Consider the following 6000-nt stretch of genomic DNA (forward strand, 5'->3'; position numbering starts at 1 on the left):
TCAAAGTAAATCATAGGAGAAATATGATAAATGAAAACATCAGGTTCTTGTGTAGGGGAAATACCAACAAAGCACATGAGGGAAACCAAAATAAACTTAAAATGACATACTGTATGAAACATGTAAGCAGTGAATTTTTAGTGGTTCTTGAAAACATCTTCTTCAAATTTCTCTCAAAATAAGTTCCCTGAGACCTATGTGGAATGTATTTCCAACAAATGTATTTTCCCCCTTTAAAATGCCAACATTGCTCCTCATTTCCACATTCTAGGTTAAACACTTTCCTGTTATTTTTTGGCAACAACTGTGGAGAAAATTTCATTGCATTAGTTGTATGTTGGAAATGTTGTAAAATAAGAATCCCCAAATAAGAGTGAGTTTTATTAAAGTGATTGTTGCATAATTTTTTTTCCTAAATACTGTTCTTGGAAACTATGGAAAACCAATTGAACATTATCAGCCAAATTGGTGAATATATCTAGCAACATGCTAGAACTGGATAATGTAAAAATTGAATTATCCCTTATAAATTTTCAAGCCAAAATATACCTTATCAATTTTAATTTATTTATAAAGTTATTTTCAAATCAGTCACTCAGTCGTGTCCGACTCTTTGCAACCCCATTAATCGCAGCAGGCCAGGCCTCCCTGTCCATCACCAACTCCCGGAGTTCACCCAGACTCACGTCCATTGAGTCAGTGATGCCATCCAGCCATCACATCCTCTGTCGTCCCCTTTTCCTCTTGCCAATCCCTCCAGCATCAGAGTCTTTTCCAATGAGTCAATGCTTCCCATGAGGTGGACAAAGTACTGGAGTTTCAGCTTTAGCATCATTTCTTCCAAAGAAATCCCAGGGCTGATCTCCTTCAGAATGGACTGGTTGGATCTCCTTGCAGTCCAAGGGACTCTCAAGAGTCTTCTCCAACACCATAGTTTAAAAGCATCAATTCTTCAGTGCTCAGCCTTCTTCACAGTTCAACTTTCACATCCATACATGACCATAGGAAAAACCATAGCCTTGACTAGACGAACCTTTGTTGGCAAAGTAATGTCTCTGCTTTTGAATATGCTATCTAGGTTGATCATAACTTTCCTTCCAAGGAGTAAGCGTCTTTTAATTTCATGGCTGCAGTCACCATCTGTAGTGATTTTGGAGCCCAGAAAAATAAGGTCTGACACTGTTTCCATTGTTTCTCCATCTATTTCCCATGAAGTGATGGGACCAGATGCCATGATATTAGTTTTTTGAATGTTGAGATTTAAGCCAACATTTTCACTCTCCACTTTCACTTTCATCAAGAGGCTTTTGAGTTCCTTTTCACTTTCGGCCATAAGGGTGGTGTCATTGGCATATCTGAGGTTATTCATATTTCTCCCGGCAATCTTGATTCCAGCTTGTGTTTCTTCCAGTCCAGCATTTCTCATGATGTACTCTGCATATAAGTTAAATAAACAGGGTGACAATATACAGCCTTGACGTACTCTTTTAACTATTTAGAACCAGTCCGTTGTTCCATGTCCAGTTCTAACTGTTGCTTCCTCACCTGCATACAAATTTCTCAAGAGGAAGATCAGGTGTTCTGATTGTCCCATCTCTTTCAGAATTTTCCACAGTTTATTGTGATCCACACAGTCAAAGGCTTTGGCATAGTCAATGAAGCAGAAATAGATGTTTTTCTGGAACTCTCTTGCTTTTTCCATGATCCAATGGATGTTGGTAATTTGATCTCTGGTTCCTCTGCCTTTTCTAAAACCAGCTTGATCATCAGGAAGTTCACGGTTCACATATTGCTGAAGCCTGACTTGGAGAATTTTGAGCATTACTTACTAGCGTGTGAGATGAATGCAATTGTGCAGTAGTTTGAGCATTCTTTGGCATTGCCTTTCTTTGGGATTGGAATGAAAACTGACCTTTTCCAGTCCTGTGGCCACTGCTGAGTTTTCCAAATTTGCTGGCATATTGAGTGCAGCACTTTCACAGCATCATCTTTCAGGATTTGGAATAGCTCAACTGGAATTCCATCACCTCTACTAGCTTTGTTCATAGTGATGCTTTCTAAGGCCCACTTGACTTCACATTCCAGGATGTCTGGCTCTAGGTGAGTGATCACACCATCATTATTATCTGGGTTTTGAAGATCTTTTTTGTACAGTTCTTCTGTGTATTCTTGCCATCTCTTCTTAATATCTTCTGCTTCTGTTAGGTCCATACAATTTCTCTCCTTTATTGAGCCCATCTTTGCATGAAATGTTCCTTTGGTATCTCTGATTTTCTTGAAGAGATCTCTAGTCTTTCCCATTCTGTTGTTTTCCTCTATTTCTTTGCACTGATCGCTGAAGAAGGCTTTCTTATCTCTTCTTGCTATTCTTTGGAACTCTGCATTCAGATGCTTATATCTTTCCTTTTCTCCTTTACTTTTCCCTTCTCTTCTTTTCACAGCTATTTGTAAGGCCTCCCCAGACAGCCATTTTGCTTTTTTGCATTTATTTTCCATGGGGATGGTCTTGATCCCTGTCTCCTGTACAATGTCACGAACCACATTCCATAGTTCATCAGGCACTCTATCTATCAGATCTAGTCCCTTAAATCTATTTCTCACTTCCACTGTATAATCATAAGGGATTTGACTTAGGTCATACCTGAATGGTCTAGTGGTTTTCCCTATTTTCTTCAAGTTAAGTCTGAATTTGGCAATAAGGAGTTCATGGTCTGAGCCACAGTCAGTTCCTGGTCTTGTTTTTATTGACTGTATAGAGCTTCTCCATCTTGGCTGCAAAGTATATAATCAATCTGATTTCGGTGTTGACCATCTGGTGATGTCCATGTATAGAGTCTTCTCTTGTGTTGTTGGAAGAGGGTGTTTGTTATGACCAGTGCATTTTCTTGGCAAAACTCTATTAGTCGTTGCCCTGCTTCATTCTGCATTCCAAGGCCAAATTTGCGTGTTACTCCAGGTGTTTCTTGACTTCCTACTTTTGCATTCCAGTGTTATATAATGAAAAGGACATCTTTTTTGGCTGTTAGTTCTAAAAGGTCTTGTAGGTCTTCATAGAACCGTTCAACTTCAGCTTCTTCAGTGTTACTGGTTGGGGCATAGACTTTGATTACTGTGATACTGTATCGTTTGCCTTGGAAACGAACAGAGATCATTCTGTCGTTTTTGAGATTGCATCCAAGTAATACATTTCGGACTCTTTTGTTGACCATGATGGCTACTCCATTTCTTCTGAGGGATTCCTGCCCGCAGTAGTAGATATAATGGTCATCTGAATTAAATTCACCTATTCCAGTCCATTTCATTTCTCTGATTCCTAGAATGTCACATTCACTCTTGCCATCTCTTGTTTGACCACTTCCAATTTGTTTTGATCCATGGACCCGACATTCCAGGTTCCTATGCAATATTGCTCTTTACAGCATTGGACCTTGCTTCTATCACCAGTCACATCCACAGCTGGGTATTCTTTTTGCTTTGGCTCCATCCCTTCATTCTTTCTGGAGTTATTTCTCCACTGATCTCCAGTAGCATATTGGGCACCTACTGACCTGGGGAGTTTCTCTTTCAGTATCCTATCATTTTGCCTTTTCATACTGTTCATGGGGTTCTCAAGGCAAGAATACTGAAGTGGTTTGCCATTCCCTTCTCCAGTGGACCACATTCTGTCAGATCTCTCCACCATGACCCGCCCATATTGGGTCGCCCCACAGGCATGGCTTAGTTTCATTGAGTTAGACAAGGCTGTGGTCCTAGTGTGATTAGATTGACTAGTTTTCTGTGAGTATGATTTCAGTGTGTTTGCCCTCTGATGCCCTCATGCAACATCTACCGTCTTGGCTTTCTCTTACTTTGGGCGTGGGATATCTCTCCACGGCTGCTCCAGCAAAGTGCAGCCATTGCTCCTTACCTTGGACGAGGTGTGTCTCCTCACCACCACCCTTCCTAACCTTCAACATGGGATAGCTCCTCTAGGCCCTCCTGCGCCCGTGCAGCCACGGCTCCTTGGATGTGGCGTTGGTCCTCTCGGCCACTGCCCCTGGCCTCGGGCGTGGGGTTGCCCCTTCCGGCCGCCGCCCCTGCTCTCAGACGCGGGGTAACTTCTCTTGTCGCAGGCCCTGCGCTCGGACGCTGGGTATCTCCTCTCAGCCGCCCCCTCGACCTCGGATGCAGGTTAGCTGCTCTCCGCCGTTCCTGCACCATGGCAGTCTGGTACTCTCCACTGCTGCCCCTGACCTCACACGTCAGGTAACTCCTCTTGGCCGCTGCCCTTCATGCATGTTAGATACATTCAAAACCACAATTTGACCCCTCAAAAAAATCTAGATAAGTTTGATGTGACATGGGTGAAACTATGTAAACTTAAGACAATTTCCCTCAATTATAATTCTGTAAAAACTTGTAGTTAGTGAGTCCTGTTAGAATACATCCTTGCTTCACTTTAATTCCACCCCTTGAGTGAATTTCTTTTTGTTTACATACTATCAGTGTAGGTTGCACCTGCACCTCATTAAGGTGGATTTTTCTTAAAAGTTATTTCCTGTCTCTGTTGTTGTTCAGTGGCTAAGTCATGTCTGTGATTTCATGGACTAGAGCACACCAGGCTTTCCCATCCTTCATCATCTCCCAGAGATTCCTCAAACTCACATCCATTGAATCAGTGATGCTATTCAACCATCACATCCTCTGCCACCCCTTTCTCCCCCTGCCCTCAATCTCTCCCAGCATCAGGGTCTTTTCCAATGAGTTGCCTCTTCCCATCAGGTGGCCAGAGTACTGGAGCTTTAGCTTCAGCATCAGTCCTTCCAATGAGTATTCAAGGTTGATTTCCATTAGATTGACTGGTTTGATCTCCTTGCTGTCCAAGGGACTCTCAAAAGTCTTCTCTAGCACCACAATTCAAAACCATCAATTAATTTTTTAGCTCCCAGCCTTCTTTATGGTCCAACTCTCACATCCATACATGATTACTGGAAAATCCATAGCTTTGACTATACAGGCCTTTGTCAGCAAAATTATGTCTCTGCATTTTAATCTACTGTCCCGGTTTGTCATAGCTTCTCTTCCAAGGAGCAAGTGTCTTTTAAGTTCAAGGCTGCAGTCACTGTCAGGAATTATTTTGGAACCCAAGAACATAAAATCTGTCATGATGTCCACTTTTCCCTCATATATTTGCCATGAAGTGATGGGACCAAAGGCCATGAAATTCATCTTTTGAATGCTGAGTTTTAAGCCAGCTTTTTCACCCTTTTCTTTTACCAAGAGGCTCTTTATTTCCTTTCCACTTTCTTCCATTAAGGTAGTGTTATCTGCATATCTGATGTTGTTGATATTTCTCCTGGCAATCTTGATTCCATCTTGTTTGTCATCCCACTCAGCATTTCACATGATGTACTCTGTATAGAAGTTAAATAAGCAGGGTGACAATATACAACCTTGATATACTCCTTTCCCGATTTTGAACCAGTCAATAGTTCCATGTCCCACTGCTGCATCTTGACCTGCTTACATGTTTCTCAGGAGGCATTAGGTGGTCTGTTTCCCCATCTCTTGAAGAATTTTCCACAGTTTGTTGTGATGCACAGAGTCAATGAAGCAGAAGTAGATGTTTTTCTGGAATTCCCTTGCTTTCCCTATGATCCAGCAAATGTTGGCTATTTAATCTCTGGTTCCTCTGCCTTTTCTATATCCAGCTTTTACATCTGTAAGTTCTTGGTTCATGTATTGTTGAAGCCTGGTTTGAAGGATTTTGAGCATTACCTTACTAGTGTGTGAAATGAGCACAATTGTGTGGTGGTTTGACCATTATTTGACACTGTTTTTCTTTGGAACTGAAATGAAAACTGACCTTTCTGAGTCCTGTAGCCACTACCAAGTTTTCCAAGCTTGCTGGCTTATTGAGTGTAGCACTTTAACACCCTCATCTTTTAGCATTTAAATATTTGCATAGTTTTTCGCCCTATGTCTTATGCTTTACTTACAAAACTTAGTGCTAGAATGCAC

The 6000-nt window shown here is 41.5% G+C and overlaps 1 pseudogene; it reads right to left on the reverse strand.

The window, feature by feature from the left end:
* LOC104974177 (peptidyl-prolyl cis-trans isomerase A-like) overlaps positions 1-4200 on the reverse strand; it is a 158400-nt pseudogene extending 154200 nt beyond the window's left edge.
* Positions 4201-6000: the final 1800 nt, after the last annotated feature.

This window comes from Bos taurus, chromosome 15 (genome assembly GCF_002263795.3).
Source record: "Bos taurus isolate L1 Dominette 01449 registration number 42190680 breed Hereford chromosome 15, ARS-UCD2.0, whole genome shotgun sequence".
NCBI lineage: Eukaryota > Metazoa > Chordata > Mammalia > Artiodactyla > Bovidae > Bos > Bos taurus.